General features: G+C 34.8%; 1 protein-coding gene and 1 long non-coding RNA gene across 3 annotated transcripts in view; both read left to right on the top strand.

The window, feature by feature from the left end:
- The window catches only part of PMCA (plasma membrane calcium-transporting ATPase 3), a 205,597-nt gene that overhangs the window by 170,400 nt on the left and 10,071 nt on the right, over positions 1 to 25,126 (top strand). The window lies entirely within an intron of this gene.
- LOC138858143 (uncharacterized) lies at positions 1,025 to 1,513 on the top strand. Of its 2 annotated transcripts, none has more exons than XR_011397368.1 (2): positions 1,025 to 1,187; positions 1,247 to 1,513. It is a non-coding gene; the product is annotated as an uncharacterized lncRNA (long non-coding RNA). The 2 variants fall into 2 exon arrangements; XR_011397367.1 differs by having other exon boundaries at positions 1,025 to 1,191.

The following is a 25,126-nucleotide window of genomic DNA, read 5'->3' as shown; positions in this document are numbered from 1 at the left end:
ATTTTGAATCCCACACTCCTTTTGTAATGCGTCGCAGATTTCTTCAGGAGTGGTTATCTCATCTAAGTCCTTGCACATAATGGTAACATGATGCGTTTTTAGCTGTATTACCGCCATCTCACCAATAACTCCTTCTAGGGCACTCTCGAACATGTCGGCTCTTTTGTCTGCTTGGTTTTTTAATTCTAAGACCAGTACTCCTTTGAGGGTTTTCCTGATGTACCTTACGTTTGAGCCTAATTCTTCAAGGCCACTATCGCATTTAATTTTTCTTAGAATATCCGCATACGACGCTCCTTCTTTTTTTTTAGGATAATAGCGTCAGGTTTCGATCTGATTCTATTTTCGATCGGCTTCCTTTTCTTCACTACGTCCACCCATTTCTCGCCTACGGGCTTATCTCCTGAGCTGTCTTTCTGCATCACTTTTATAACCTCACCATATGAAGCCTGCGCTTTATTATCTGCGTTTTTAGGCTTTTTTGTTGGAGGTAAATAGCCTGATATCTCACGTAGTCTTTTTGGCGTGTTTCTATCTTTATGAATAGGGGAGACTTGCGACGCTTTCCCTATCATAACTCTTTTCGCTGGATTCTCTGATTTTTCAGTCTTGTCATATAGGCATGAAATACCGCTTACAAGGTCGCGCATAGCTTGATTTATGTGTCTCTGACCAGACATCATGCTTTCAAGCTCCTTAATTTTCATGCCCAGTTTGCTGAAAATATTGGTAGTTTCGCTACTCTTTTCTTGCCCGATTTTACCACCATCGCTCGTTTGGGCGGCATTTCCACAAATTTCTGTTGGTCCAGCAGCGGTGGATTCCTCATTTTTTCCTTTTGGAGGCGTTCTCAAAATTTTAGAGTTCCTCCTAAAAGGATTCTCTGGTGTACACCCCGCTCTAATTTCAGAGGCCATACCTCTGCTAGAGAATCGTTGGGGACACCTGTCAATAGGTATGTTCAGTCATTCGTCCTAAAAAACCTGATTTGTCTTTTTGATGATTGGCAATGCCGTAACCAAAAGCAAACGAAAAAGGAATAGCAAAGAAGGAGAAACAAACACGGAGAAACAGCTGATTGTTAAAAACAAAACGGCAGATTAAAATTGAGTGCACGTTTTGATATGCTGTTATTAGGGGAAATTGTAACTTAATTTATAATTCAACAAATTTACCGCGAAAAAGGGGCAAGTACGTGCAAATAAATTTTTAATTTAATCTGATTTATACTTATCTATTTCTTTAGGTTTCGTATCCTCTTAGAAGGTCCAGTCTCCCGGTGAGTCACTAAGAAGAACTAAATTGGTTTCACTATACAAAACTAGGGGTATGTAGCAAGTATTCCTAGAGCGCTACAAAACACGTTCACTTCACTCAAACACAATGGCAAGCGTTCCAAACACAATGGCAAGCGTATAGGATATATACATACATATGTATGTAAAATACGATATGTGATATACGATATTAAATATTTAATATGGAAAAATACATATGTATGTATACGTAATTATGCACGCTGTATGTAATTTTATGTATGTAATTTTTATATATACGTTAGAAGTAAATGTAAGTACTCCTTTTTGTACGTATATATATATACATACATATGTATGTTCATAAATATAAAAAAAGGAATCGAATAGACTCACTTGATTTCCTCCAAGGGCTTTTGGGGAATATATGTATATTTGTTATTACGTGTATGTACGTCTACGTGTGCTTCTGTGTTTCTTCCAATTCCTGTCCTTTCCTTTGGATTTTGTGTGTGCTAGGTGTTGCTTTTTGTGGTGCTTTTTGTTACTCCGCGCCCGAATGTATATTTGTATATGATATTAAATTTGTTGTTAGGATCGCGCCCGGTTTGATTTTGGGATTATTTTCGCGCCCGTTTTGTTTATATTGTTGTTATTTAAATGTAATTTAAGCTTTTATGTCTTTTTTTTTTGGTTTTTGCCACACCACTTTTTAGCCACTTATTTTTTGTTGTCTATATGCACATAAGGGTTTTTTTTGTTTTATTTTTTATTATTATTATTTTTTTTTCGGAAAATACAGTGCATATATGTATAAAAAAAAAACTTTTTGTATATGTGTTTAATACACTTCACAGCACTTTGGATGTTTTTGTTTGTTAAACACAGCACTGCGATTTTTCGTCTCTTTAGATAGCTATTTTTTTTTCACAGTTTTTTTTTTTTTTTTTTTTTTTTAGCTTGTTTGTATATTTATAGTGCCTTTCTTTTAGACTCGAAGGACCATGTATTTCTTCCAACCTTTTGGAATTATTACACTCACCACTCACTCTTCAATATCGTTTCGCAATAATTGAATAAACTGAATTCTAACATATTTAACACCCACTTAACACAACGTCACTTGCGACGCAGCGCAAAAAATGTAAAAATAGAAAAAAATTGATTGTCCGGCTCAGGCCCGATACTCCAACGGGAATCAGAACGTTGACGAGGTGTCCGCTTCGAATTTTATACGCAAAAGAGGTCAGCCGCCTCGAGTCCGTGGTTTTGTTGATGGTTGGTGGGGTGATCGCCTGGTGTGTTGTGTATCCTGGGTGGTAGTGTCATTGTGTGAGGTGTATGTTGCGTGAGGTGAGGTGGTGAATGTTGCGAGAGGTGATGTGGTGAATGTTGCGTGTCGGTGATGTGTGATGTAGATCGTGTTAGTTAATGTGGGATGTGTGTTGGTGTGAAAGTTTTCGGGACAACGTAGGCTCATTTAGCCAGGCAGTATCCTCAAACGATCGTTATGTTCCCACAGCGCAGAAGAGAATATTCGACGCTTTCCACAGCATAAGTTATCTCGGAGCACGAGCCTCCGCCAAATTGTTAACGTAACGATAGGTTTGGCTCAGAATTACCCGTGATTGCCATTTGTAGGCCCAAACATGCCTAGCTTACCAACGAAATAAGGTATCTCGCCAATTCGAAACTTTCCATGCCGCGAAAGACGTTTCGAACATATTCACGTGGACATCAATGAACAACGACGATGACAACAACACAACGCTTACTATATTAATTTCACCGGAGTCATCAGAAACTGGGACATCTTGATTTTCGTCGTCATCATACCGCCCGAATTCGATTTCAGCTTACATACACCGTCACGGAAGAGACGCGTTAGATTCCGCTGAACTACTAATCACCTTCTTAAATTATCATATCCAATCTCCGAGAAGGGAAGTACTTGTGGGTCGAACCACAATATAATATATTTCACTTTCTTATACAACATTACGACATGGAAACACTATGTTAGAAAGTCAGCTGCTCCCGGCTAACAAGGAACGCTGAAACGAATAGGGCACAAAACGGTACAGCGAATACATAGTCAACAGTTAGACTCGTGGACGCCTGTTGTTATTATAAAAGACTATACATCACTTGTTCAACCCGCTTCTCCTGCTGCCACTAATTTATGTGATCCATCAATGTTTGCACCAAGTAAGATTGAAATTCGTTCCTTCTGAATTTTACATCCAGCGGCGGTTGTTTTATCATTATATATTTATGACTCTATTAGTGTCATCTTATCGACTGTTCAAATACCTTTGAAAACGAATTTATATATTATATTTAGGCAATTGGCAAGCTTTGTCTTATGTCGTATCTCGTATTTCAATAGGCTTAAAAAATACGACACTTGTGAGCTACACTTATCCGTTGTATGTCATATTGTGTAAAATTTCTACACTTCACCAGCTGGTAAAGAAAAATTAAGAATACAAAAATGCCATAAGAAAGTAACAAAAGTAAAATTAAAGCTGAGTAAAAACACGTCAAGTGGACCCCCCATTTTCCACTTGATCATTGAATTTGAATGTGAGTATTTTTATACTCTCGCAACATGTTGCTACAGAGTATAATAGTTTTGTTCACCTAACGGTTGTTTGTATCACCTAAAACTAATCGAGTTAGATATAGGGTTATGTATATATAAATGATCAGGATGAAGAGACGAGTTGAAATCCGGGTGACTGTCTGTGCGTCCGTCCGTGCAAACTGTAACTTGAGTAAAAATTGAGATATCTTTATGAAACTTGGTACACATATTTCTTGGTACAGTAAGACGGTTGGTATTGCAGATGGGCGTAATCGGACCACTGCCACGCTCAAAAAACGCCATTAATCAAAAACAAATAAATTGTCATAACTTAGCTCCGCAATAAGATACAAGACTGTTATTTGGTACACGAGATCACATTAGGGAGGGGCATCTGCAGTTAAAATTTGTTTAAGTGGGCGTGGTCCTGCCCCTAATAGGTTTAGTGTGCATATCCCCCAAACTACTAAAGCTATAATAACAAAATTCACTGGAAGCAAATGTTTTGAGCACCACTACCTACGGTGTGAAAATGGGTGAAATCAAGTGACAACCCCGCCCACTCCCCATGTAACGGTACTGTTAAAAATTACTAAAAGCGCGATAAATCAAGCACTAAACACGCCAGAGACATTAAATTTTATCTCAGGGATGGTATGAGGTGATTTTATAGGAACCGCGTTCAAAATTAGACAGTGGGCATGACACCGCCCACTTTTAGGTGAAAACCCATATCTTGGGATCTGCTTAACCGATTTCAACCAAATTCGGTGCATAACATTCTTCTCATATTTCTATGTTATAGTGCAAAAATGGGCGAAATCGGACTACAACCACGCCTATTTTCCATATGACACCATTTTAAATTCCACTTGATTCTTTCACTTTCCACTATGCAAATCAAGCAACAATGATTATATTGGCGTAAAACTTGGCGTGAATAATACGTTTAAAGTATGCCACCTTGTGACCAAAAATTTTCTAAATCGAACCAAAACTGTTCAAGCCCCTAGGTACTGAATATGTGGACCCCAGTACCTATAGTTGACTTTTTACCGTAAATATCGGCCCTTGTGTAAGATATATAATTGAAATTCATATAATAGAATAAATTAATGAAACTATCGATAATAGTATGTCTTTGTTTCAAAAATGGGTTGAATCGGATCAATAGTTCTTGTAGCCCTCATATATCTAATATAAATATTTTTGAACTTCCGCGTGACTTTATACCGCATATGTGAGTTATCTCATTGAAAATGAGAGAGCGTGTTTTACTCATAACAAGATCAAATCGGGTGAAAATTTTCCTTAGCCCCCATGTAACTAATATCAGGATTTTCGAACATTCGTCTGACTTTACTCCATTTGATTGGTGATGGTATGTGAGGTACCTTAATAAAACAGTGGGAGCATTTTATTAGTCTGTGGCATGTTAGTAGTATGTGGTATTGGAAAAAATTAATAAAATCGGGTTAATACTACCCTCAAATTCCATATACTACTTATAATGCTTTTCGTTATTCTAACCAGCTTTATGCCGAATATGTCGGTCAGTGTGTATTAATTTTTTTTTTTATATAAAAATGAGCAATGTCAAAATTAATATATTTTTCTATCCCCAATATATATATGATTTCCGTCTTTCCACCTGACTTTACACCGTTCCGGTTGATCATCGTGATATTTTAACGAAATTAAGTGGAAAAGATTTCTTAAAAATTATGTGGTTTGACGCTGAATTAGAATGAAATTAGTATATACTAAGTCTAAACCTCACACCTTCATATAATGAATTCCGATTCTCTGGTTGACGTTTGCCACCTAAGCTTATAATATAAAATTTAGCCACTTTGATGGAGTTAATATCACATTCATACTTATATATATATCACTTCAAGCAATAAAACTGAGACTAAGTTTATGGCCTTTAATATATGTCAAGAAGATACCAAATTTGATTGTAATTTAATCACGATATCATTTAATAATGGATGTTTAATTCAACATTTTTTAATATACGGTTTGGAGGAATTTTCTGGTCTTTGATTTTCCCAGCTCACATGTACTACTTATGGTATAATTTTTTTCGTCAATTTGATAATTTAATGAAATTAAATGGACAGTTTTTCTTAAAAATAATGTATATCGCTGCATATGAATGAAATTGGTCTAGACTTTGTTTAAACCTTATAACCCTAATATACTGATTTCCGCTCCTCTGGTACAACAGCAACCTCATATACCCCACATATTAAATCTAACCCCTTTGGTTCAGTTTATATCATCACCATGTTTGAGTTGAATAGCTTCTTTTTATAAAAGTTAACATTTCGGAGAAAAAATATATAAATATATACAATATAATATTATAGTATTGACACAAAATAAATCTATGATCAATAACATAAGTTAATAAGATACCAAATAATAATCGAGTAATTAATGTTGAATTCTTTCGCAACATTTTTATACCTTCGCAACATGTTGCAACAGAGTATAGTTTTGTTCACCAAAGAGTTGTTTGCATCACCTAAAGTGATAGATATAGATTTCTATATAAGTTAAGAATAGTTAACTAAGTCAGTCTCTTGAACTGCCAAAATTGCAACCTATGCAGTTTGGATTTCTGAATGACCGACAGCCGCAATTCAACACCTTGCAGTAGCCACCGACCGTGTGACCGGCGGATATAACGCAATGCCTTACACAAGCTTAGGCGTCAGCAGAAACTTAGAAAAGCAGCGTCAATGGCAGTAGCGGCGATAGTAATAGTAGGTTATAAATAAGAGAAATGTAAATTTAATAAAACGGTTTTAGAACGGAACTCAACTTGTGTTTATTTAAAATAGCATAATTCCGTGGTATTCGGCAACACCGTCGCTATCGCATAAACGGAATATTATTTAAATAGTTCGTAGGTAGTCGACAACACCGTCGCTACCACTCACACGCACATAAATATTCAAACTACTTAAAGTAAAAGAAGTGATAATAAAAAAATGTGGAAAACGGTTGGCCTCAAGGGCCATCCCTGCAACTTCCCTCTAATTTCATACGCTAACGTTCAAATTTCGCTTTTTTCACTGCTTTTGAGCTCTTCGAAATTTTTCGTTTTCGATATCTAGCAAGTAAATCAACCGATTTCGACCCGGTTTGCGGCAACCGATGTGTTTCTTCAAGGTTTAGAACTGATTAGTTTTTGGTGTCGATCGGTCAAGTCGGAAGAAATTCGAGAAAAACGATTTTTCAAAATTTTTATTTTTGAGATTTCTCAAAATCTACTGGTCCGATTGGGTCCAAACTCACACGAAATTCAAGTGCAATGAAACCCTTTGGAATGCCGTTTAGTTTATTCAAATCGGTTGAGCCGTTTAAAAGTTATAAGAGGGTCACATACATCCACACACACACACATACATCCACACATACATACAGACATACGGACATCATCGTAGAAATGTTCGGGGAAGCTTCCTCGACCCTCAAAACGTCGATATCTGTTGAGAACTCGATTTTTGCAAAATGGGGTGAAACCAATATCTTCCCGTTTTTTAGAAAATTTTCAATTTTCTTAGCGGGAAGTTAAAAATAACTATTATTTAAATAGTTCGTGGGTAGTCGACAACACCGTCGCTACCGAATAAAGGAACAGAAAAATTTAATAAAAATATTACTTATACATATATTTCTTCTAATATTTGGTGATAATCAGTGGTTAGGTATATTTTCTCAGCCATCATGTTGAACTTATAATAAAATACACCAGTCAACAATGCTAAAGAAGTTTCTTAGAGTGCTGGACTTTGTATAGAGCAAAAAAATCTTTCTAGAAAAAATTGCATGAAATAAATATTAGTAATGTAGTATCAAAAGGGCTAAAGACCCTTTTTATGTGGTTATAGATAAACTGCGACCATCGGTTTAATATGAAGGTCATGAAGCGATCTGTAAACTCAAGAAAATTACATTTTTACCCAGCGCCGTTGGCAGCTTATGAAAGGTTTAGATATTAAAACAGAAAGAAGAAAATCTACATACCTGCTCTACATATATGTATACCATACTTAATTATATGTAAGTTATTGTTAATATAGCCTTCATGGGTAGACCCTTCAAAATAGGTACCATAGATCCCCCTATTTTAGAAAGCGTTTAACAAAAGTAATTTACGGAGGGATTTTCCGAGAACTTAATTTCAATACAATGAAATAAACTACTAATTTCTAAAATATAAATATAACTAAATATTATGTATTATTATGTTAGTGAATAGCTAAGTAATATATAGGTATACAAAAGTACGTAAGCTCTACCAACATGTTGCAAGAGTATAATAAATATCAGTACACTGTGTTTGTGGTTTCAGTTTCACTAGATGTCTTTACAAGCAAAGTGCTTTATTCAAACTAATTTTAGTGTACAGTACAGTGTATAGTGACGAGCAATAGCACAGCAAGGACTTACAAGGAATTACAGTGAAAGAGAGCAGCACCTAGGATCCAACTTTTAACACCCGGACGGACTGAATTATATAAGTATTATCTATAAGTATTTTATATATTAATCCATTTATTATTAACTAAATATGCCTAGATTAAGTAGAAAATCTATATTACTAAGTCGTCTTCAGAATAGAAGACGTATGAGAGTTCTTCGTGCAAACTCTTTATATAGAGATAGTGAGCAGTCACAAAATACTGTAAGTAATTGTAGATTAGATTCCGATGTACGTCTGTCCGAACAAATTATCAATACAAATCAACATAGAACCAGGCGGGAAAATCCGCTAATTCGCTCTGTAGAGCAAATAAGAGATACTCGAGGTCATAGGTCTCGGCGTGAAGTCCCCGAGGTTCCATCTGTTGAGCAAATTGCAAATACTGTTCAACACAGAACAAGGCGGCAAGATCAGCAAATTCGCTCTGAAGAGCAAATAAGAAATACTTGAGGTCGTAGGTCTCGTCGAGAAAATCCCGAGGTACGTTATGATGAGCAAAGTACACTAGGGATCATAGAGAATTTCGCGCAAGAAATCCTGAGTATAAGAATTTAGAGCGCATTCGTGATCAAATGCAAATAAACATGCAAGAAGAAATCCTGAAATAAGAAGAGAGGAGCGTGATAGAGAAACACAACGTCGACAGCTTAATAGGAGGGGTATGAGGGAAGAAATTTTGAATCAGAGACGTCTTAGACAAAGTCAAGTTCGCCTTTGTAGAGATAACTCGGTCAATAGGCAAATTGAAAACCAAAGGCAGTCCCACCGAATCTGATTAACGAAAGAAAATAATGTTAAAGGAACTGATAATAGTGGCAATTTAACAGATTTCAAAAACATTTATTTCCAAAATATAAATAAGGGTCCTACTGAAATATGTATTTGCTGCGGCTTATGATTTTCACACCAAGTTCGCAAATTAAATTTCCAAACTATTGCGCAAGGTCACCAGAATGCTGCATCCGCCTTCTTTTTAATGCAAAAATTTCCTTCAGAAGATGGAAATTACAATTTTTGTGCTACTTGCAAGAATGCGATTGTTAAAAAGAACGTTCCAAAAATATGTTTAGCTAACGGTCTAGACTTTCCTGAAATACCGGATTGTTTGAAAGGTTTAACTCCAATTGAAGAACGTCTTATAATGCCTAGATTGCCTTTTATGACAATCCGTCCGTTAGGATATCAAAGTCAGAGTTTGCTCAAAGGTGCTCTTGTTAATATACCAATTTCTGTTAACAATATTGTGACATCTCTACCATTTCAAAGTTGTTCTATGATTACAAAAAATTAGAACTGCGAAAAATTAAGAATAGTACATCCATTTGCATTAGAAAGTTTTCAGGTCGCAACCGAGTTACGGCCTAAAATCTATTAAACGAAAACTTTGTTCAAAACTTGATTCAACACGATGATGGTTACAAGGTTTTGAAAGGCGTTAGATCCTCCCCTGCGCACTGGGAAGCTGAGAAGAAAAAGGCAATCGCTATGATTCGCCAATTTGGGCTTCCAACCTTCTTTATCACTTTATCGGCTGCAGAATCTCCGTGGGTTGAGCTTTTGGTCATGCTCTCTAAAACTGTTGATTCTAAAGATATTTCGGAAGAGGAAGTCAACAGTTTAACAACCCAAGATAGATATCGCTTAATTCGGTCAGACGCGGTTACTTGTGTTAGATATTTTGACTACCGCTGTCGACAAATTCTTAAGCTTTTTAAAGATAACGCCGGCATTTTTGTTACAAATTTCTACTGGAGAGTGGAGTTTCAACAGAGAGGTTCCCCGCATGTACATGGCATGTATTGGCTTAATAATGCTCCCAGGATCAACCTTCAAGATCCTCAGACATTCCCTGATGTCATTAGTTTTATTGACAATTATATTTCTACCGATGGTTCGATCAGCCACTTAGAAAATTATTTGGGTTATCAAAAGCATAACTACAGTCGGTCTTGTACTAGGGAAATAAGAGGACAACAGTTTTGTCGTTTTGGTATACCATATCCACCAATGCCTTTAACGCAAATACTGTTACCTCTTACAAAAACAAGTTAAAATTCACAAAGACACAAGGAAAACTTTTTCAAAATTCAAAACGTTTTAAATTCAAATATGACTACAGAAGACATTTCTAATTTAAACGATTTTGAATACTTCCTGTCTGATAGTAGAATAAATATGTCTTTTGATGACTATTTGTTAGCCCTTAGGTCAAGTTTAACAAAACCCAAAATTTTTCTAAAAAGAAAATTACAGGATCGTTTTATAAACGCTTATAATCCTCCAATTTTGGAACTCCATAGAGCAAATATGGATATCCAATATATACTGATGCATATGCTTGCTGTTCATATATAATTAATTATATTAACAAGTCTAACAGGGGAATTTCTAGGCTCTTAAATGAAGCTATATCAGAGGTAAATGCTGGAAATTATACTATTAAGCAAAAACTTAAACATATAGGTCACAAATTTATATCAGGCACAGAAATATCTGCACAAGAAGCAGTATATTGCTGCATTGGGCTCCATCTTTCGGAAGCAAGTAATGCAGAAATATTTATAAATACCTCTCGACCTGAGGAACGTGTTCAAATGGTAAAACCTAGAGCGGAACTTCAGAACCTTCTTTCAGGTTCGACTGAAATATTCGTAGCCGGTATTTTAGACCGTTATGTTCACAGATCCGATCAGTTAGAAACTTTTTGTTTAGCCGATTTTGCATCTAGGTATAAATATATTAAATCTAGTAGAAGAGCACAAGATAGTGATCATTAAGAAGAAGAGAGAGAAGACGATAATTTACCAGAAAGCGGGGTTGTCATGCCTCTAAAGACGGTAGCGGTTTTGTGTAAAAACGTCCCAAACCTTGTATTATTCGGTATAGAAGGTTTAACCCAGATTTGGCTAGAGTTGAGTATTTCCGCGAAATGTTAATGCTTTCCTATCCTTGGCGGAATGAACAGCAAGATCTCATTGAAAACGATAATGAGCAGACTTGCATAACACATCGTATTATAATTGAGGAAAATCAAAGAAAATATGATGTTTTTGAGCAAAGAGAACTTGAAAATGTTCTAGAAAGTCTTTATAATGAAATAGACTTGGAGAAGGTGCTTAAAATGAACTACCTATCGTTGAAAATGAGTTCAGAGTGTTGGCACTTCCAGAAATAAACCCAAATATAAATTTGCTGAACTTGCATGGCGAAGATTCAACAGATAATGGCACTGAATCTGATTGCAATATTAGACTTATTAAACTACCCCCTTTAATTCCAGTTGAGGAATTATTTTCTTTAGTTCAAAGTCTAAATACTAAGCAAAAAACCTATTTGACACATTTGATGCACCACCCAAAAACAAATCTCCCATTTTATGAGTTCATTGGCGGCGGTGCAGGTGTAGGAAAGAGTCGTTTGATATCTGCAATATATCAAGCTCTTAACCATCGTTACAATTCTACACCTGGATCCAATCCAAGTTCCTCAAAAGTTCTTCTTTGCGCACCTACGGGTAAAGCAGCAGGTGGAATGACCCTTCATTCAATATTCTCTTTACCTGTTAATCAGTTGAATAGAGAGTTACGGCGACTTAGCAATGACACAGTTAATTCATTGTATTTCAGACTTATCGATTTAAAATTAATAATAATTGATGAAATATCGATGGGTTGATGCGAGATTAAAACAAATTTTTAAAACAGACAGCCCTTTCGGTGGTATACCAATCATAGTGTTTGGCGATTTGAAGCAACTCTCACCAAAGTTCCAATTGAAAAAGTTCTAAAATCTTTTCAATGTAAAAGAAATTAACAAATTTCAATTGAAAGAAATCAGTTTCCAGTTGCTCCGGCTGAGGGAATAACTATTCATAAAAGTCAGGGTGCCACATATAATAAAGTTGTAGTTCATACTCGACCCAGAATGCCTAGAGCTTCAATATATGTCGCTTGTAGTCGAGCTACTTCTGCAGAAGGTCTATCCATCATAGGAAATTTTATTCCTCCTAACAAATTTTCTGAATCGGATGCTGTATTTAGGGAACTGAGGGAATTGAACACAAATAAAGCTCTGACAACAAGTTTTAATTTTATGATTTCCCGAACCTCAGGACATCAAATTTTATTCCATAATGTTCAGAGTCTTCACGCTCACATTAATGATATAAAAAGCGACTGTTTGATGCTATCTTCAGATATTTTATCTTTTGTAGAAACTTGGAGTTATCTTTGAGATTTCTTTGTGGATTGGCTGATATTTTCGGTAGAAGGTCAACTATAGGCACTGGGGTCCACATATTTAGTACTTAGGGGCTTAAACAGTTTCGGTTCGATTTAGACAATTTTTGGCCAAGAGGTGGCATACTTTAATCGCATTATTGACGCAAAGTTTTATCCTGATACAGTCATTGTTGCCTGATTTGCATAGTGGAAAGTGAAAGAATCAGATGGAATTTAAAATGGTGTTATATGGGAAGTAGGCGTGGTTGTAGTCCGATTTTGCCCATTTTCGCAATATAACATAGAAACATAAAAAGAACGTTATGCACCGAATGTGGTTGAAATCGGTTAAGCAGATCCCAAGATATGGGTTTTCACCTAAAAGTGGGCTGTGCCACGCCCACTGTCTAATTTTGAACGCGGTTCCTATAAAGTCATCTCATACCATCCCAGAGATAAAACTTAATGTCTCTGGCGTGTTTAGTGCTTGATTTAGCTTTTGAAGTTTTTAACAGTACCGTTACATGGGGAGTGGGCGGGGTTGTCACTTGATTTCACCCATTTTCACACCGTAGGTAATGGTGCTCAAAACATTTGCTTCCAGTGAATTTTGTTATTATAGCATTAGCGGTTTAGAAGATATGCGCATTAAACCTATTAGAGGCGGGACCACGCCCACTTTTTAAAAAGAGATTTTAACTGCAGATGCCCCTTCCTAATGTGATCCTGTGTAACAGTCTTCTATCTTATTGCGGAGCTTAGTTATGGCAATTTATTTGTTTTTGATTAATGGCGTTTTGTGGGCGTGGTAGTGGTCCGATTACGCCCATCTGCTATACCAACCGTCTCACGGTACCAAGAAACATGTCTATCAAGTTTCATAATGATATTTTAATTTTTACTCAAGCTACAGCTTGCACGGACGGACAGACGGACGGACAGACAGTCACCCGGATTTCAACTCGTCTCTTCATCCTGATCATTTATATATTATATATATAACCCTATATCTAACTCGATTAGTTTTAGGTGATACAGACAACCATTAGGTGAACAAAACTATTATACTCTGTAGCAACAGGTTGCGAGAGTATAAAAATTAACGAAGCCACCATTTTAATAGTAAATTTCGAGGCGAAAATGTATTGCTGTCTCGGTTCCTTATAATTCTTACAGATATGCCAATTAAACTTAAACGTACTCATTTTCTAATTAGATTGACATTTGCAATGGCGCCGAATAACTCACAAGGCCAAAGGTTGTTTATTTGCGGCTTAGATTTGCGTACACCATGTTCTTTCAACGAGCAACTTTATGTGGCATGTTCTCGTGTGAGAATACCATCTAGTTTCTTTGTACTCGCTAAAGACACACTGACCACTCCATTGCGTTGAGAGATTAATTTTATTTTTAATTGCATATGGGTTGCTACCAACAATTGGAATTTAATATGTATTTATTTTATCTTCATTCCTCTTTCAATTATAATTACATCCCGCACACACTTACAGTGTTAGTTATTTTTAAAAATATTTCCTAAAAATAACGTATATGGAAAAACAACGTTTACCGGGTCAGCTAGAAATTGTATATGTTTGTTTATGTATTTACATACATATGTACGTTTTGTACTGCCTCAGCATATCAATGATAGGCATGTTCAAAAATATTTGAACATATTGCCGAAGGAAAATATTTAAATTTAATTTAATTTATGATAATATATATAATTAGGGTATTCACAAGGTGTCATATTGTGTCATATCGTCATATTGTCATTGACTGTCATATCAACACTGTTGTTGTTTCCCATACAAAATTGAAATACGACAAATACAACACGCCGAGGTATGTTTTTTGAGTGTGGTATTCTATCAGCTTTATCTGTTTACTTTTTTTACTGTCGACGTTTAAGTCTCTCAAAGTAATAAATGAAATAAATCAATTTCTTTAATAATATGGAAGGAAGCCACGATATTCAGATAAATTAAGTTGAAGGAAAGTGAAGTATAAAAATATTTTGTTGTTTCTGTGGTTGGAAATGATTTTATTGCAGTGTAAAGAAAATTTTCGCATAAAGAAGCTGAGTAAAAACACGTCAAGTGGACCCCCCATTTTCCACTTGATCATCGAATTTGAATGTGAGTATTTTTTCATAAAATAGTCATCATAAGCAAGTAATCCCCCGCTCAGTTTTTTTAAATTTTAATTTTAACAACAATTTTTTTTAATTGAAAATTTTTACTACTTTTAGTTAAAAAATTAATAATTAGAAAACTATTGGTGATTTTTTAATAAAATTTTCAGGAGTTATAGTTCAAAACTTGTACTTTGAGAAAATATGTGTGAATTTAAATAATTTTTTTTTTAAATTGTTAATTAACTTTTAAGTTAAGAAATGAAAATTTTAATGACTTCTCCCTCAAAAAATTAAAATTTTTTTTTTTAGTTTTTTGCAATAAACATTAAAGTAACGAAATCCGCATAAAAATTTGACTGATCGCGATTAGATTAAGCAAAAAGAAAATTTTATGACGGGCGGTCAGCGCTGCCGGTATAGCGGTTTATGTTTGTGCGGTTCGGCAACGCGACACTTAGAGTGTGTTGCATATTTCATTTGTATGTTGTGATGATGGTCTCACATTTTGCTTGCAATGAATTAGCATGAATGTGGTAGAACAATATGCATAATACCTACCCGCCTAAAAGTTTCAAAGAAATACTTAAGACGGGAATTCCCTAATCCACCAGAATGTATTGAATACCCGCTAAATTTTTAACAGGAATTTCCTATTCTTTAAGTATTAAAAATTCATAATTTTTTTAACCCATATTTTTTTCTATTCAATATAAAACATCCAATTAATCATTACAATTCTTGTTTTAAATAAAATGATATTCGAACTAAGTCCCTTGCGGTTAAAAGAAATAAATATGAAAGCATCTTAATATATTATGTCCCAGTATCTACAAGTATGTGAACAACAAAGGAATATCTCGAGCCATTCGTAATTTCGTTGATAATTGATCATGAGCCTCGTTAAGAAATGCTGAAAGGGCTAAGTTCGGATGTAACCGAACATTTTATACTCTCGCAAAGTCAAATGTTATACTCGTTTGAGATTTCTTTGTGGATTGGCTGATATTTTCGGTAGAAGGTCAACTATAGGCACTGGGGTCCACATATTTAGTACTTAGGGGCTTAAACAGTTTTGGTTCGATTTAGACAATTTATGGCCAAGAGGTGGCATACTTTAATCGCATTATTGACGCAAAGTTTTATCCCGATACAGTCATTGTTGCCTGATTTGCATAGTGGAAAGTGAAAGAATCAGATGGAATTTAAAATGGTGTTATATGGGAAGTAGGCGTGGTTGTAGTCCTATTTTGCCCATTTTCGCAATATAAGATAGAAACATAAAAAGAACGTTATGCACCGAATGTGGTTGAAATCGGTTAAGCAGATCCCAAGATATGGGTTTTCACCAAAAAGTGGGCTGTGCCACGCCCACTGTCTAATTTTGAACGCGGTTCCTATAAAGTCATCTCATACCATCCAAGAGATAAAATTTAATGTCTCTGGCGTGTTTAGTGCTTGATTTATCGCGCTTTTAGTAGTTTTTAACAGTACCGTTATATGGGGAGTGGGCGGAGTCGCCACCCGATTTCAACTATTTTCACACCGTCAATAGAAGTGCCAAAAACATTTTGTTCCTGTGAATTTTGTTATTATAGCATTAGCGCTTTAGGAGATATGCACATTACACCTATTAGAGGCGGGACCACGCCCACTTATAAAAAAATTCAACTGCAGATGCCCCTCCCTAATGTGATCCTGTGTACCAAATAACAGTCTTGTATCTTATTGCGGAGATTAGTTATGGCAATTTATTTGTTTTTGATTAATGGCGCTTTGTGGGCGTGGCAGTGGTCCGATTGCGCCCATCTGCAATACCAACCGTCTCACGGTACCAAGAAACATGTCTACCGAGTTTCATAAAGATATTTCAATTTTTACTCAAGTTAGAGCTTGCACGGACGGACGGACGAACGGACGGACGAACAGACAGTCACCCGGATTTCAACTCGTCTCTTCACCCTGATCATTTATATATATATAACCCTATTCTATATCGATTAGTTTTAGGTGATACAAACAACCGTTAGGTGAACAAAACTATTATACTCTGTAGCAACAGGTTGCGAGAGTCCGCCCGCTCCCCATATAACGGTACTGTTAAAAACTATTAAAAGCGCGATAAATCAAGCACTAAACACGCCAGAGACATTAAGTTTTATCTCTGGGATGGTATGAGATGACTTTATAGGAACCGCGTTCAAAATTAGACAGTGGGCGTGGCACAGCGCACTTTTAGGTGAAAACCCATATCTTGGGATCTGCTTAACCGATTTCAACCACATTCGGTGCATAACGTTCTTTTTATGTTTCTATGTTATATTGCGAAAATGGGCAAAATCGGACTACAACCACGCCTACTTCCCATATAACACCATTTTAAATTCCATCTGATTCTTTCACTTTCCACTATGCATATCAAGCAACAATGATTATATCGGGGTAAAACTTTGCATGAATAATACGTTTAAAGTATGCCACCTTGTTACCAAAAATTGTCTAAATCGAACCAAAACTGTTCAAGCCCCTAAGTACTAAATATGTGAACCCCAGTGCCTATAGTTGACCTTCTACCGAAAATATCAGTCAATCCTCAAGGAAATCTCAAACGAGTATAGCATATGACTTTGCGAGAGTATAAAATGTTCGGTTACATCCGAACTTAGCCCTTCCTTACTTGTTTTATTATTATTTAATTCAGTTAATTTATTTTGAATTTTTTTGAACTGAAATCATTGAAGAAACGAAGACAAAAGAAGATTTTCTTAATGATTTAAGACAAAAATGGCCTGAATTGTTGAGACATGATTTTCTTGCATGATCTCCATATATTACTAAAACACTTTATACAACTTTGGTTAGACCTATATTGGAATATGGCTCTGTGGTATGGAACCCTAGCTACCAAATCCATTCTGACAAGTTAGAGTCGGTTCAAAAACAATTTTTACTTTTCGCCTTAGCGCATTTCCGATGGGATGCTAGGGTAAGTCTACCTCCATACACAAGTCGTTTAAAACTTATTAATCTACCTACACTTTCTAGTCGTAGGGAAATGCTTGGCATAATATTCTTAGTGAAACTTTTCAATAGAACTGTTTGCAGTTCTTTTCTCCTGTCTGAAATTAAATTTAATATCCCAGTTCGCCTTTCGAGGCAGTTTAGTCCTTTACTGCTAAAATCCTGTAGATCAAATTTTGAACTAAACGAGCCATTCCGCCGTATATGTCATGATTTTAATTCTCATTCCAGAACATTTGACTTATCTGACTCACTTTTCAAAATTAAAAAGACTTTATTGTTTTCTCTTAATAAATGAAAATGTAACAATTTATTATATTGTAACTTTAGATCTTAGCTGTTGAAATTTTTGTTTCTGTAGCTGAGCAGTTTTAGATCTCAACACTTAAAAAACTCTCTTGCCTTTTCTGACTCGGCTAATTCCGCACGTATGCGGATTGCGCCCATCGCAATCTTCAAGAAAGAATCTGTTGAGGATGGAGTTTTTATCGTTTGCCTTGATTTTTCTGAAAATTATACTTTTACTGTTCAAAATGCCATTCAATCTCATCATTGGAATACCAGTCAGGCTACAATTCACCCTTACGTAGTGTACTCTAGAGATAATGAAGAAATGAAAGATATAAACTACGTTGTAATTTCGGAAAAAGTTAGTCACGACGCGAGCTCAGTTCACCTTTTTAATTTTAAATTGATACAATTTCTAAAAAATAAGTTTGGAGCGGATAAAATAAAAAAGATTTTCTATTTTTCGGACGGAGCTGCTTCTCAGTACAAAACTAAGTATAATTTTGTGAATTTAATAAATCATAAAAAAGATTTCAACGTGGACGCGGAATGGAATTTTTTTGCTACTTCTCATGGGAAAGGAGCATGTGATGGTTTGGCAGGAAGTTTTAAGAGGCAAGCTTTTCGTGCAAGTCTTCAACGGGAAAGCGATAAGCACATAACCAATGCAACTTCATTATTTGAATGGGGTAAGAATGCATTTGAAAAAATTTGGTTTTTGCTCTTAACAAGATCAAGACTCCCATGAGAAGGTGTTTAAATTACATTATGACCGATGTGTAACCATAAAAAATACACGCCAATATCATCATTACAGAGCTCTTAATAATACATCACTCGAGTGCAAAGTTTTGCCAAAGGGTTAAACCCAATACCCCCTACCAATAAGGTTAAAAAAAAAGAAATAAATAAATACGTATAAGTTATAAGAATTAATTTAACGATTATTTAACTTCTTTGTTTTTTTATTTATGAAAAAATATTTAATTTATTATATTTCATTTGTTGAAATAAAATTAATCATAAAATAACGATATTTTTAATTAAAACATGAAGTATTATTCCTTGTTTATAATTACTAAGTAACTCTAAAGATAAGTCAATGACTAAGATACTCAAAAATATTCAATTTAAAGAAATTATATTTATACTCTCGCAACCTGTTGCTACAGAGTATAATAGTTTTGTTCACCTAACGGTTGTTTGTATCACCTAAAACTAATCGAGTTAGATATAGGGTTATATATATATAAATGATCAGGATGAAGAGACGAGTTGAAATCCGGGTGACTGTCTGTCCGTCCGTCCGTCTGTCCGTCTGTCCGTCTTTCCGTCCGTGCAAGCTGTAACTTGAGTAAAAATTGAGATATCTTTATGAAACTTGGTAGACATGTTTTTTTGTACCGTGAGATGGTTGGTATTGCAGATAGACGTAATCGGACCACTGCCATGCCCACAAAACGCCATTAATCAAAAACAAATAAATTGCCATAACTAAGCTCCGCAATAAGATATAAGACTGTTATTTGGTACACAGGATCACATTAAGAAGGCATCTGCAGTTAAAATTTTTTTTTTAAAGTGGGCGTGGTCCCGCCTTTAATAGGTTTAATGTGCATATCTCCTAAACCCCTAATGTTATAATAACAAAATTCACTGGAAGAAAATGTTTTTAGCACTTATATTGACGGTGTGAAAATAGTTGAAATCGGGTGGCGACTCCGCCCACTCCCCATATAACGGTACTGTTAAAAACTACTAAAAGCGCGATAAATCAAGCACTAAACACGCCAGAGACATTAAATTTTATCTCTGGAATGGTATGAGACGACTTTATAGGAACCGCGTTCAAAATTAGGCAGTGGGCGTGGCACAGCCCACTTTTAGGTGAAAACCCACATCTTGAGATCTGCTCAACCGATTTCAACAAAATTCGGTGCATAACGTTACTTTCACATTTCTATTTTATAGTGCGAAAATGGGCGAAATCGGACTACAACCACGCCTATTTCAACACCATTTTTAATTCCATCTGATTCTTTCACTTCCCACTATGCATATCAAGCAACAATGATTATATCGGGGTAAAACTTGGCGTGAATAATACGTTTAAAGTATGCCACCTTGTGACCAAAAATTGTCTAAACCGAACCGAAACTGTTCAAGCCCCTAAGTACTAAATATGTGGACCCCAGTGCCTATAGTTGACCTTCTACCGAAAATATCAGTCAATCCACAAAGAAATCTCAAACAAGTGTACCATTTGACTTTGCGAGAGTATAAAATGTTCGGTTACATCCGAACTTAGGTCTTCCTTACTTGTTTTATTATTATTTAGTTCGAATATCATTTTATTTAAATCAACAATTGTAATTTTAATTGGATGTTTTATAATGAATAGAAAAAAATATGGGGTAAAAATATTATGAATTTTTAATACTTAAAGAATAGGAAATTCCAGTTAAAAATTTGGCCTTGAAATATTAATAGCGGGTATTCAATACATTGGTGGATTAGGGCATTCCCGTCTTAAGTATTTCTTTGAAACTTTTAAGCGGGGCGGTATTATGCATATTGTTCTACCACATTCATGCTAATTCACTGCAAGCACAATGTGAGACCATCATCACAACATACAAATGAAATATGCAACACACTCTAAGTGTCGCGTTGCCGAACCGCACAAACATAAACCGCTATACCGGCAGCACTGACAGCCCGTCATAAAAAATTTTTTTTTGCTTAATTTAATCGCGATCAGTCAAATTTTTTTGAAGATTTCGTTACTTTAATGTTTATTGCAAAATACTAAAAAAAATTTTAATTTTTTGAGGGAGAAGTCATTAAAATTTTTATTTCTTAACTTAAAAGTTAATTAACGATTTGAAAAAAAAAATTATTTAAATTCACACATATTTTCTCAAAGTACAAGTTTTTAACTATAACTCCTGAAAATTTTATTAAAAAATCACCAATAGTGTTCTAATTATTAATTTTTTAACTAAAAGTAGTAAAAATTTTCAATTAAAAAAAAATTGTTGTTAAAATTAAAATTTAAAAAAACCGTGTGGGGGATTACTTGCTTATGATGACTACTTTATGAAAAAATACTCACATTCAAATTCGATGATCAAGTGGAAAATGGAGGTCCACTTGACGTGTTTTTACTCAGCTTCTTAATGCGAAAATTTTCTTTATGTTGAAACAGCAGCGTTTTGGTTTACACTGCAATAAAATCATTCCCAACCACAGAAACAACAAAATATTTTTATACTTCACTTTCATTCAACTTAATTTAATTATCTGAATATCGTGGCTTCCTTCCATATTATTAAAGAAATTGATTTATTTCATTTATTACTTTGAGAGACTTAAACGTCGACAGTAAAACAAGTAAACAGATAAACTGATAGAATACCACACTCAAAAAACATACCTCGGCGTGTTGTATTTGTCGTATTTCAATTTTGTTTGGGAAACAACAACAGTGTTGATATGACAGTCATAAAAAAATACGACAATCTGACGATATGACACAATATGACACCTTGTGAATACCCTAATTATATATATTATCATAAATTAAATTAAATTTAAATATTTTCCTTCGGCAATATGTTCAAATATTTTTGAACATGCCTATCATTGATATGCTGAGGCAGTACAAAACGTACATATGTATGTAAATACATAAACAAACATATACAATTTCTAGCTGACCCGGTAAACGTTGTTTTTCCATATACGTTATTTTTAGGAAATATTTTTAAAAATAACTAACACTGTAAGTGTGTGCGGGATGTAATTATAATTGAAAGAGGAATGAAGATAAAATAAATACATATTAAATTCCAATTGTTGGTAGCAACCCATATGCAATTAAAAATAAAATTAATCTCTCAACGCAATGGAGTGGTCAGTGTGTCTTTATAATAATAATATAATAATAACCCAACGATTACCCTCCTCCCACCCAACCGACGCAAGGGGCGCAATCCGCATACGTGCGGAATTAGCCGAGTCAGAAAAGGCAAGAGAGTTTTTTAAGTGTTGAGATCTAAAACTGCTCAGCTACAGAAACAAAAATTTCAACAGCTAAGATCTAAAGTTACAATATAATAAATTCTTACATTTTCGTTTATTAAGAGAAAACAAATAAAGTCTTTTTAATTTTGAAAAGTGAGTCAGATAAGTCAAATGTGCTGGAATGAGAATTAAAATCATGACATATACGGCGGAATGGCTCGTTTAGTTCAAAATTTGATCTACAGGATTTTAGCAGTAAAGGACTAAACTGCCTCGAAAAGCGAATCGGGATATTAAATTTAATTTCAGACAGGAGAAAAGAACTGCAAACTGTTTCATTAAAAATTTTAACTAAGAATATTATGCCAAGCATTTCCCTACGACTAGAAAGTGTAGGTTTCTTTAAACGACTGTAGGTAGTTTTAACCTACTAGTGTATGGAGGTAGACTTATCCTAGAATCCCATCGGAAATGCGCTAAGGCGAAAAGTAAAAATTGTTTTTGAACAGACTCTAACTTGTCAGAATGGATTTGGTAGCTAGGGTTCCATACAACAGAGCCATATAGGTCTAACCAAAGTTGTATAATGTGTTTTAGTAATATACGGATCTCTAAATTCTTTAAACCAACGTTTAACAAAACTGAGGACAGCTTTTGCTTTCAAGACCATGGTGTCAATATGAAAACAAAAATTAAGCTTAGGGTCCATATTTACTCCCAAATCAACATAGTTAAAAACTTGCTCCAAAATATGGTGTTTTATTACATAAGAAGAGGGGTGCACAGATCTACGGGAAAAGCACATCGTCTTACATTTATTCAGATTCAATGCCAAATCATTTCTATCACACCATGCAATCATATTGTTTGCAACAGACACCTTTCCTCAGTTGAAGTGTATAACAGAATCGGGTCAAGATGACTACCTTGCGGAACACCTGAAGAAACATTAATTGTATAGGAAGCTACCCATTGAAGAAATCTTGGCTGAAAGCCCAGCAGATCAAGTTTATGTATAAGAATCGAGAAGTTTACTTTATCGAAAGCTTTGCTAAAGTCTGTGTATATAACATCCGTTTGCTTATGTTCCCTAAAACCCAATAATGCATGGTTTACAAATTCAAGCAAGTTTGTTATAGTCGAGTTCCCTTTACGAAATCCATGCTGAGATGAGGAAATTAACGGAGAAATCGAAAAGGTTATATGGTCAGTGATGATAGCTTCAAAAAGTTTAGGTATAACTGATAGTTTTGCGATACCTCTATAGTTTTCAATGTTGGATCTAAATCCACTTTTATGCAAAGGGATTATAAATGACTGTTTCCATATTGAAGGAAATATACCGTGTTTAAGAGAGGAATTAAATATCCTTGTCAAAGGCAAGTAAATATATTTGGCACTATTTTTTAGGAAGCATGAGGGTATCATGTCTGGGCCATAACTAAAAGATGGTTTTAACTTATTTAAATTAAAAAGGACGTCTTCTTCAGAAATAACTGGAGCGTTAATTAAAGTATTCGAACACAGCACTTGCTGATAAGAAAAAGTTTTGGAAGAATTATTACAGTAGTTTGACTTGAAATGATCGATTTGTATTTCATTGCGGACGGAAATTTGGAAATCCTGCGTTTGGAGTTGACGAAATCATAAAACGATTTTGGATTACTTACAATATTTTTTTTTTACTTTATTTAAGTAATTATTATAACATTTTTTGTTTAGGTCAAAATATTGTCGACGCAATAGAGAATATTTAGAATAGTCGACAAGTGAACCGGTTTTTTTAAAATGTTTAAAGGCTCGAGTTTTTCTGTTTTTCAATTTATATAACTCTTTCGAAAACCACGGACTTATACTTTTGCTTTTATTAATTAAGCCCATGCGTTTCTCCCTATAAACTTTAAATAGATCGATTTCAATAGATCTACAATTTAAACAGGACCAACGCAATCCCTTACAGTCGATAATAGAATCTAAGATTCTACCAGTCAGTCCAGCACATTTAATATGGGCAAGCCCATCACAAAGCCAGCATGAAACGTAGCGATCTGACTCGCCTTTAATGTTACAATTTGGGAAGTTACAAGACATAATAAACCACAAGAATGAAGATCAAATAAAAGAGTAGGTAGAACAAAATTTAATAGATAAATAATAAATTAGTGTGTTAATAAAATATTAATAATAATAAATTCAATGAAGAAAAATTTTTTTTATCAAAGTTTAAAACCAAGACAATTTGAAGAAGCAATATAGCGAGCAGTTTTAGAAGCACTGTAACAAATAAAAAGCTAAACGCAACACAGCTGTGAATAAAGAAGTAAATAAGATAAACAAAGTGAGAAAATAGAGTAAAATAAAACAAAATGAAACAAAAGGCTGACTCGGCACCAAAAATTGGAAAGTTTAAACTTTTTAATACTTTTTAATACCGCACAAAACAGAACATTTAATACTTATCATGAAACTGAGAGTTTAATCACTAAAAATTTGTATTAACACGGTAATAAAAATCAATTAAACTTCAAGAATTTTTTAAAATAAAAACACAAGTGTTCACAGCTAAAAAATTTCAGCTTAAGAGCTTGAAGTGTTGCCACCTTAATGCTCTTTAGCGAATACAAAGAAACTGGATGGTATGCTCACACGAGAACATGCCACATAAAGTTGTTCGTTGAAAGAACATGGTGTACGCAAATCTAAGCCACAAATAAACAACCTTTGGCCTTGTGAGTTATTGTGTAAGAATTATAAGGAACCGAGACAGCAATACATTTTCGCCTCGAAACTTACTATTAAAATGGTGGCTTCGTTAATTTTTTTCTTTAATTTTTTAATAACTAACGTAGTGGGTTCATATAACGAAGCCAAATAACCGGAGATCCAACGTTCAGTTGTAAATGATGCGGTGGCATACCCGGCATATCTAATGAATTCAAAAACTCAATTGGATAATTCACAGCTTCGTTAGCATCGCAAACAGCATCGATAGATGCTGACAACAACTGTTTTATCTTTGAATTTAATGCATTGGCATCCACATTTTTTGCTGCCAAAACTAATCTTGCTGCCAGCCAATCTAATATTCTG

Source organism: Bactrocera oleae, chromosome X (assembly GCF_042242935.1).
Source record: "Bactrocera oleae isolate idBacOlea1 chromosome X, idBacOlea1, whole genome shotgun sequence".
In the NCBI taxonomy this organism is placed as follows: Eukaryota; Metazoa; Arthropoda; class Insecta; order Diptera; family Tephritidae; genus Bactrocera; species Bactrocera oleae.
Note: the sequence above shows the minus strand (reverse complement) of the source record. Positions and strands in the feature narration are given on the sequence as shown.